The 10987-nt window shown below is 29.6% G+C and overlaps 1 protein-coding gene across 1 annotated transcript in view; it reads right to left on the bottom strand.

The window, feature by feature from the left end:
• The window catches only part of LOC136072110 (dnaJ homolog subfamily C member 11-like), a 93018-nt gene that overhangs the window by 23678 nt on the left and 58353 nt on the right, over positions 1-10987 (bottom strand). The window lies entirely within an intron of this gene.

The raw sequence follows: 10987 nt of genomic DNA, 5'->3' as shown, positions 1-10987 counted from the left end.
TCTGTTTTTTTTCTATGCACCTAGAGGATTAAACATATCTTCAAAAAGTGTATTCAATATCAAACAAACTGAAGTTACTGGAACACAAAATAATTCTTGAAAAAATGGTTAGATTAATATATAATTCTCACATAGGAACATTACAACGTTCTGCACCAACTTTTGAACTGCGATTGAGCTCAGATACAAAATAAGTTGCGCTTTAAAATATTTCATTTTGGGAATCTTAACATAACATAAAGTTGTATAATACACCAAAATAAACATAACATAAAGTTGTATGATACACCAAAATAAACATAACATAAAGTTGTATGATACACACCAAATGAATAGCTATAAATGCATCAACTCAACTCAATCAATTCAACTCAATCAAATCTCAACTCAATCAAATCAACTCAATCAAATCAACTCTTGTTATAGCAATAGTAGTGAAGTGAATTATTTAGATGTAGAAGCATGTAGCAACATGTACCAATCATTTAAATAACAACAACAAGCTACTTATTTTCCACAAATCATTCAATTACTTCAATTACAATTCAATTACAAAATCATTAACAATAATAATTATTATTGAAATAAAAGTAAAATATTTTAATTATAAAAATATAAAAAAATTAGTACAAATTACATTCTTAGTAATAATAAGTATGTTTACAAGATAATAACAATGAATAAAAAAAATTAAATAATAGTAATAAATATTATCATGATAGTTATAATCATAATATTTATAATAATATTAAAGTTAATAAAGTCAAATTTAAACCAATTTTAAAATAAAATATAAGTAGAAATAAGCACATTGACAAAGAACATACATTAAAAAATAAATAACTTGTAGGTTATAATAATAAAAAAAGGAAAAAATAAACAAACAAAAATATGCTGATAATAATTGTAGCACTAAAGATTAAAAATTATACTTTAATAATAAGAAATGACAAAACGTCAAGAAGTTAGAATAAAATATTTTTTTAGAACTTTTTTAAATAGCAAATAATTTTTTATTTACTCTATTTATGCTTTCACAAATTAAATACTTTAATTATATTATTTAAAGTGATAAACTTTAAATGCTAGTTAGTATTTTGCATAATAAATTGCAATCATTATCTAACATTGGCCTTAAAAATATTTGCAAAAGATTTTATTTATTTATTTTATTTTTTTCAACATCTTCACTTCACTTTTACCAACAAGGCTGCAAGCAACCACTATTAGAGTTAGAAGTTACTGGAGGAGAAAAGATGAAGTTTATAAAGCATGATAACGAAAAACAGACAACTTAAAAGATTGGAAATTATATGAATCAGGAAAACAAGATAAAGGGAGCGAATTCTAAAGAACTGATGTTCAAGGAAAAAAACTAGACAAATTTTTGGAGCACTTTGGAACAGTAAAAGAATGAGACTTAATTGATTGACGAGTAACAAAAAATGAATTTTAATAAATGGCACAAGAGATGCTAGCACATTAGAGCAGTGCCCAATAAAGTATTTATGGTAAAGGGAAAGAGAAGTAACATTATAACGGTATGATAATGATAATTGGCTGCAAGAGCAGGTCCAACTATGTTTACAATGCATTTTTGCACCTTGTCTAAAAGATAAAGAAGAGCATTGGAAGATCTGTCTCAGATATATCAATAGTATTCCATAAAAGAACGGATTTGAGATTTATAGAGAAATTTAGAGAATAGAATCCGGAGCAAGAAAGTAGTGAGCTTGATAAAGAGATGCAACCTTAGCAGATGCTAATTTTGCAATGGATTTAATATATGGTTTCCAAGAGAGATCAGAAGTAAGAGTTAATCCTAGTTGACAAGAGTAGATGACTCATCGAGTACATTATTGTTCATAAAAATAGGAAGATCTAGATTGTTACAACAACAACTAGCTGAAAAAATTTTATCAGAGCTAAAGTTCACCAGTCACTGAGAGCCCCATGCTGTAGCAGAAGTGAGATCCTTTTCAAGCTCAAGTACTTCTCTAAGCAATCAGTGAGTGTTATCAAGACAAGAATAAATGGTAGTATCGTCAGCGAACAATGCTACCTTAGATGTGAGAATTTCTGGGAAATCGCTTATGTAAATTAAAGAGTATAGGGCCAAGGATAGAACCTTGAGGAAACCTTGAAGTTACAGGAAATGAAGAAGAGTGCTGTCCATCAAGGACAACTTTTATACTACGATTGGTAAGGAAGGATTTAATAAACTTAAAGATGTTACCTAATGCACCTTAAGAAGAAAGCTTATGGAGAAGACCAGCATGCCAAACTTTATTAAAGACTTTAGAAATATAGAGAGCAATAACCTAAACCTCCCCGCATCTATCTAATGCGTGATAAAACCTATTGGGTATTACCGTTAACAAATCAGCAGTAGAACGAGAAGATCGAAATCCATATTGATGATCAAAAAGTTTTTAGATTCAAGATGAGAGATTAAGTGTTTGTTAAATAAAACTCAAAAACCTTGCTTATGATAGTAAGAAGACTAATGGGACTTTTTAAAAGGGATAACAGATGCTGTTTTCCAGAAGGCTAGAAAACAAGACTTTGATAAGCACTTGTTAAATTGTTTTGAAAGTATAGACGAAAACTCTGAAGAACACTTCTGCAAGACTATAACAAGTACGTTGTCCGGACCACTGTCAGAGGTTGACACCGGAGGCTCTAGAGTCTACTAGATTTATGACCAGAAGCTGTAGAAGAGCAGGAAATCACTTTAGATACAGATGCTGGAGTGATACAAACGTCAAGCAAAGGATCAACCTGTTTGTCAGCTATATCAGGTAGAATGCAAATCAAGAGATCATATTGACGAGAAGTTCTTCGCAAACAATTTAGCTTTGTCTTTTGGCGAAGTGACAAAATCTGAACCATACAAGAGAGCAGAGTTGTTAATCCTTGGCCTTGCCTTAAGGCCGAATATTAAGGCCGTGGTTTTGATTTTGGCCTTGAACATTTTGACATTAAACATTTTTGTCTTGGCCTTCCACCTTTTCTTTAAGAACTCAGAACTTTCTCTTGTGTTTGCATTTTTAAAATTTTACTAGAGATGATTTTGTTTACAAGAGTTATTTGTGTTTACTTTAAAGCTTTAGAACTTATTTTTGTGTTTTATGTCACAGTTTAAATTGTTCATTTTTGGCTATTTTGACTAGCCATTTTATTGCAGTAATCAATGACATGATTGGCTAATGGGAATTTATTACATCTATATGTTAAGTCACATGATATGTTTTAATGTTTTTTATTAGTTAAAACATTTCAAAATTTAAAAAACTATTTAAACACATGATTTTATCTAAAAATTAAAAACAGAATTTTAAAGGTTTTTTAAATTAAAACAGTTTTTATTTTATTTAAATTAAAATTCATCAAAGTATTTTTTTTATTTATTTATATTGTTTTTATTCAACTTATTTAAAGTTGTTAGTAATGTATGTTTAATAGAGTTTTTCTGAAATTTTTTAAAAATGTGTCCTCATAGAGTATGTCTGATTTGTTGCTTGAAACTTTGATGTTTCTTAAATGAAAATTAAATTTAATTATCATTAAAATGTAATAAAGACTTATAAGCTATATATTGATATTTAATGTTTATGACTTATAGTTAATGCTAACAACTAATACCGTATTTTGAATTAACAACTATCAAATTTTTAATTAAAAGATGTTTAATTAAAAGAAGTATAAGTTGTTAGCATAAAAATACATAAAATTAAAAAATTAAAAGTTTTAATTTTTTATATTAATGTATATTTGTTTTTGGCTTTTGACAAATATATTTTCTTATTGACTTTGTCAAATTCTGAGCATAATCTTGGTCTAATTTCAATGTAGTTTCTAATGTGTGGTTTTATTGTCACAGTACTTGCTACCTGCAGTTTTGGTTATAATTGGCCTTAACGTAAGACCAAAATTTAAGTCTTCAGCCTTGAAAATATTTGTGTAGGTCTTGGCCTTGAGACTCTTGTTCTTGGCCTTGACCTTAAAACTTTTAGCCTTGGAACATGTGGAGTTGGCCTTGTTAACAACTCTGTAAGAGGGGTGGAATCTATAATAAAGGCAACAGACTTGCCTTTATTATAGATACTGTTAAAAATTCTCTAGAAGTCATAAGAGCCTAATTTTTGAGATGAAATACGAGATTTTATGACCTGAGAATAGTGGGCTTTGGCGTTAGCCAAAATCTTTTTACAATGGTTTCTAGCAGGGTTAATGTGGAGAAACTGAGCACTGACTAGGATTAGAAATTAGACATAAGTCGAGTAGAGAAGGTAAATAATTAATATTGTCTGGAATGCAATTTGGAAAGTTGACTATTTGTGCTTGAGATTGAAAAGGGGAAAAGTTGTGGGCCTTAACACCTGCAGAGTTACTGACACCAGAGTCAAGCCATTCAATATGATAAGCATTAAAGTCACCAACAGCAATAATATTGGCTGAAGGATAAAGAGAGAGGGCTTGGTCAACTTAATCAGAAAATACATCAAAAAGAGTGCAGTTTTGAGATGAAGGAGAGCGATATAGAACAAAGACAAAGGCGATACAGTGAAGTGGTGCTTCATGAAAGCACATAAAAGAATAGTCTGTGGATTCAAACCTAGTTTCCCAACAAATGGGTAAATTCTTACAAATGTAAATGACCAGGTCAAGTGTTTGCCTATTGAAATCTTTACAAATTAAAGGAAGTTAACCATCAAAACTAAGATCACAGGATAAGACTGCCGATCTCAAATTAGTCTCACAAAGAGCAAATAGGTCTGGTGAACTTTGCAAGAGATAAGATTCAACAGAAGACCTTCTTCGAAGACCACAAATATTAGTGAAGATTTAGAGAACTTGGTGATGATGGTTTTTTATGTTTTATAATTTTTGCTATTTTAGTCATTTTTAAATTTGTTAAAGAACTTGACTCAAAGCACAGATTGTACTCAGTACAATCTATTATCTACTATCTAACTGCACATATCTACTATCTAACTGTCCAAATCATTGCCTCATTTCTATTTATAAACCTGTAAATAAAGCTGTAACTAAGGGTTCCAAATGCAGACTTGACAATGCACACCAAAAGTACAGGGACACCATCCATGCACAACATGGCACTATTAGTACTCTGATATTTTACAGCTGTTGAAGGAATCAGCCTCTCTGAGAGCTGCCAAAGAGTTCGAAAACTAAGTTTTAGAGCTGTATCCTCATTAGGAGATAACAGAATGAGTTGCCTAGTTTTATAAACAGATTCACAAGCAAAACCCATGCATTGAGTCAAGAAGATCCAGCATTCCACATCCTAAACTACATCTACACCAGCCTAATAGATGAAAAAGGAGTGCAAGGCTGATCAACAGATAGAATCTGTTTACGCCTTAAGTCCTTGCCTAGGAGACCTTCTACAAGACAGTAGCTGGATGCTTTTAACAACTTCCCAAGATGAACATTTTTATCAAGACACTATCTCTAGCCTTTACTCAACTAAAAGCCTCAAGGCAGGGGGTGTTTTAAGTTAGAGTTGGCTTCTCCTAGCTTTTGCCAAAAAAAGCTTATCCTAAAATACATTACATAACATAAATGGCTTTTAACAAAAAACCATTTGTTCAGACATTTATAGGGGAATTTGCGATCTTGAAATTTTTAATTTAAAAAATTATGATTTTTTAAATATTAAAAAAATTTCTTGTCACTTTCTGATTTTCTTTGAAATTTTTAATATTTTAAGTATTCTAATTCTAAATACTTAAAGGCCAATTATTAAAAATAAAAATTAACTGTCAATTGTAAGTTATAACTAGGTTTTATTTTAGTGTAAATTTTTATTTTGACATATGTTACCTATAACATATCATGTATACGACATGTTATAAATATGTGATGTTGACAAATAGAAATGCATTTTTTAGATAATGTTTTTTTACATAATTTTTTTAGATATTGTTTATAACTTTAATGCATTGGTTCAATGTTTACTTGTGGCATGACTTCTATTTGAGATTTAATCTACAAGATTTATCATTATTTGCCAACCAAATGTTATCTGATAAAAAACAAGTGAAGTTTTATTTAGTACTTTTTTATACTCAAACTGATTTATAAACTAAATAATTCATTTAGTTTATAAACCAGTTTGAGTATAAAAAATTCATTTTCCTTAATATATATTGATTCATCCTTTATATATAGAAATTATTTGCCCAAAATGTATGTAAATAATGTATGCCCCTAGTCTCTCATAATGTACGTAAATAACGAATAAAATAAACTCTCATTATGTATGTAAATAATATATGCCCCCCTCCCCAAACTCATCATACTTTTCATTCCAAGTAAAAACACTACTATAAAAATTATGCATATTAAAAACTTCTTTAGCTTTTAGAATAAATAAGGGTTAAATTTTTTATTATATTTTTTAAAAGTTTCCAAATGAAAATATAAAACTAAAAATTTAAATAAAAAAATCTATTAAAAGCTCTATAATTATTTGTTGTGGTTTTTTTTATACAGTTTTTTAATATGGATTTTTTATACAGTTTTTTAATATGGATTTTTTATACAGTTTTTTAAAATGGATTTTTTATACAGTTTTTTAATATAGATTTTTTTATACAGTTTTTTAATATGGATTTTTTATACAGTTTTTTAATATGGATTTTTTATACAGTTTTTTAATATGGATTTTTTATACAGTTTTTTAAAATGGATTTTTTATACAGTTTTTTAATATAGATTTTTTTATACAGTTTTTTAATATGGAATTTTTATACAGTTTTTTAATATGGATTTTTTATACAGTTTTTTAATATGGTTTTTTTATACAGTTTTTTAATATGGATTTTTTATACAGTTTTTTAATATGGATTTTTTATACAGTTTTTTAATTTTAACAAAATTTTTATTTAGTTGAGTTATTGTAAAAAAAATTTAAAATCTTCAAAAACTTTTTTTCAACAAACTTTTTGACCTTAGAGATGCAAAAACATAATGTTAAATAAACATTTTTAGCATTTTATTTATTTATTGCATAATTAACTAATACTTAATTAGTAATTACAAAACAATTAATAAAGTGATATTTTATTTTAAATGTTTAGATGTCTAGATATTTTTTACTATTATTATTTTATGTAAGTACAATAATTATAAATACAACTCAATTTAAAAAACATTAAATTTGGCTGTTTCAAAAAAATGTAATTGTATTTTGCTTGGGAGTTACTCTTCCCAGAGTACACTGACTAACATGGGCACAGGTAATTGCCCTCCATATTTACTTAGGCCTGTATATTTATATATATATCTTATAAAAATGTAGGTCTTTTTTTCCTGTCTATCAACATTTTTGTTTCCTAGGGTATATTCGAAAACTATAACATATAGAGAAATACAGACTTTGTTTCAATCAATTAATACAAGATTGTAGTGAAAAAGGGATTGTGGTGAAAAAAAAACTGACAAAAATTCATCTAATTATGGATTATGGTATTTTTAATAAAAATAAAGTTTAAAAAGTTAAAATTTGCTTCATTTTAATTTAGTTGTAAACCTTTTGATGAGGTTGTTTTCAACTTTTCTTGTTCTAATTTATGTAATCAATATTTAAGTTTTTAGTGTAATCAATATTTAAGCTTTTTGTGGGTTTTTTTATATTTTGATTTTATTAATCAAACTTTTATTAATCTTATTTAACTTGTTTGAAAAAATATTCAAACTTCCCAGGAGACGCGTGCAGTTTTTTGTGTGGTATGTCCATGCATAAGTTTTTTATTTTAGACAACTTGGTCACGGCTGTTTGCAGGTTTTATCATATTAAGCGTTTCAATACTTTGTGGAAAAAACTAAGTTTCAAAAACAAAAAAAGCAAAACTAACAAAATAAGAAAATTAAAATAAATTTAAGTAGAAAAAAATTAATAATTTAAATAATTTGTGTACTGTTTTTATTTTTGTTTCTTTAGGGTGGTTGTTATTTTCAGCAACAAAATTAGATAAGGCAAAGCAAAAAAAAACTGTTTTAAGTCGACATAAAAAAGAATGATACTTTTATATCTCTTTTTTAATTATGTAATTATATTTATTTGCTCATAAGTACACAAAGGCATTTACTTCATATACGGTCCATGGTTCAAATCCCAACACTAACACCAACACACCAACACATTCAGATTTCTTACTCCATTTAAGCTCAGTGTATTTTCTAAGTTAGACATACACATACAGTATCGGACAAAACGAGTGCAACCAAATAATGCTAATTTAGTTTCTTTATATAAAAGTGCTGCATTTTTACAATTTAGAGAAATAACTATGTAACTGTTTAGAGACAAAGTTCTTCAAGTTTTATTCATCACAAAGTTCATTATTTGTACACGAAAATTAATAAATTAATCAAAAGTATTAAAAAAAGTTGATTTCCTTCTGGACAAAACAAGTGCAATTCGACAAAATGTTGACCAAGCTGTATTTCGCTATCAATATTTCGTGGCGAATCCTTTATTGTCGATCACAGCCTTGCATCTTCGAGGCATAGATTCGATCAGGTGATCAATGAAACTTTGTGGAATCGCTGCCCAGGCCTTTTGGATTTGTTCAAACAGTTGATCCTTATTACGAACACCTTCACGATTAATTCTGCGGTTGACGATCTCCCACAGGTTCTCGATAGGGTTGAGAACCGGAGATTGACGCAGCCAATCCATCACCGATAGGTGGTTGTCTTGAAACCACTGCTTGACTACTTTTGCAGTGTGTTTCGGATGGTTGTCTTGCTGAAAAATCCATTTTATTGGCATATTCCATTCAGCATGAGGTAACATAACATCTTTCAGGATATTTTTATACATAAAACGGTCCATTATTCCATCGTTTCAATGTATTGGACCTAGACCGTTAGCAGAAAAATACCCCCAGACCATTACATTGCCTCCACCATGCTTCACGGTCTTATGGCAGTAACGTAAATCGAGGCATTTTCCGGCCGGTCGACATACACGGCAAATGCCATCGCTCCCAATGATGTTGAACTTCGATTCACTGAACAGGACAGTTTGCAATTTCTGCACATTCCAGTCAATATGAGATGTAGCAAACAGGAGTCTTTTCTTCTGCTTTTTTAGTGAAATCAGCGGTTTCTTTGCAGGGCGTCGAGAAAACAATCCGGCTTCAAAAGCACGATCGTCTTAATTGCTTTTGTATCTCGACTGATGATATCCAGGGATCCTTCTTGACGAATCTGACGATCATAGAATCCTCTCTAGAAGTGGTGGAATGCGGTCTTCCACCTTTGTTATCTGCTGCCAACTTCCCCGTAGAACGATATTTGGAACATAGTCTTGATACGTTCCATTTTTTCACGCAATATTTATCACAAATACTTTTTTGTGACATTCCACTTATGTAACCGTCAATAATTTTCTTTCTTAGTTCCAATCCAAGACTGTCGGGAGCCATTTTTGCACTTGAAAGTCATAAAAATAATAAAAATAAATAATCACGCTTCTCAAGGCTTACCGCGTTACATTTACCTTGTGATGATACAAAAATGCTCTGTGGAACACAACGTCTTGGTTGGATGTGGACTGTATTGATGTAATGAAACACTTGTTGTATTTCACTTTTTGTATTGATGTTCTTCGATAAAACACTTTGATAAAACTCACTTCGATAAACTATCTTGATAATACTGACTGATTGACTTCCATATACTGACTGAATTACATGTCGATTTACATGTCTCTTATATAGTAAAATGAACCTGTGTGAACTTGTTCTGCAAGATTCTAGATGGTTCTTTTCGATGCTTCTGGAAGCTTCTGAATGCGACTGGATGCTTCTGAATGTTTCTGGATACTTCTGGATGCTACTGGATGCTTCCAGGTGCTTCTTCTGGAAACTTCTGGAAGCTTCTGCATGCTTCTGGAAACTTCTGGATACTTCATTTAATTATTAAAAACTTCTGTGACGTTGACACGAACCAGACTTAAGAAAATGAAACAAACCAAAAAAGTTGCACTTGTTTTGTCTGCTGCAAAATGGCACTTGTCAACGAAATTCTGCCTGTGTGCTGTCACCTGTCAGCTGATTGCTCATGTCATGGCATGCTATGACTCCAGACTCCTGAACTGTTTGTTGTGGTAGTATAGTTCGTTTCGTTTTTAAGACATGTAAAATTAGGAACACTTTTTAGCATTGTTTGATGTTGGTTGCAAATGTTTTGTCCAATACTGTATATTCATAGTTTTTAAGCTTTAATTATGCCATGCCGTCTTCACATTTTTTACATAGCCTTAATTGTTTCATATTAACTTTCCATTCCTGATTTTAGCTAACTCTTGCTTTAATATAATTTTTTCTCCTTCTTCCCTGAGGCTCATACGTATGTGTTCCACTAAAATAATTGGTTTTCGAGTCCGGTTGCAAATGATACAAACCTGTTTCTGCACTTGTTTTTGTAGTTTTTTAAACATTCGGGATCCTGCATGTTCTTGAATGCCACCTGTCATTTTAAATGGTTTCATAGTATTTCTAACAAAATTCTCAGAAATTTTTTAACCTTCTATTTTTCTGTTATTAATCATGGATTCATCCTTCATACCTATTATTTGCCACTTTGTTGCTTCACTTACTGCATTCTCAACCATTTTAAAGTATTTTAACTTTTAGATCTTATTAAAATATTTAAAAAGACTTTAAATGTGACTAAACTGTTAGTTGTAAGCATGATATTTCTTATTGTCAACTTTTTTGGGAAACCAAACTATCATATTTAATAATTAATAAAATAACTATGAACATCTATTAGGTTGTGAAAAAGTATTATCATAAAGTAAACTTGTTATTGATATGTTAGTTGTAGAGAAAGTTTTCCTTTCATGCAAACAAATTAAGTTTTTAGCAATTACTTATTTTAAAACAAAATATTTTACTGAGCCTATTTGTTTTGAAAGTTTTTTGATTTCTTCTGAACTTATTTG

The sequence above is a fragment of the Hydra vulgaris genome, chromosome 15 (assembly GCF_038396675.1).
Source record: "Hydra vulgaris chromosome 15, alternate assembly HydraT2T_AEP".
NCBI classification, from domain to species: domain Eukaryota; kingdom Metazoa; phylum Cnidaria; class Hydrozoa; order Anthoathecata; family Hydridae; genus Hydra; species Hydra vulgaris.
Note: the sequence above shows the minus strand (reverse complement) of the source record. Positions and strands in the feature narration are given on the sequence as shown.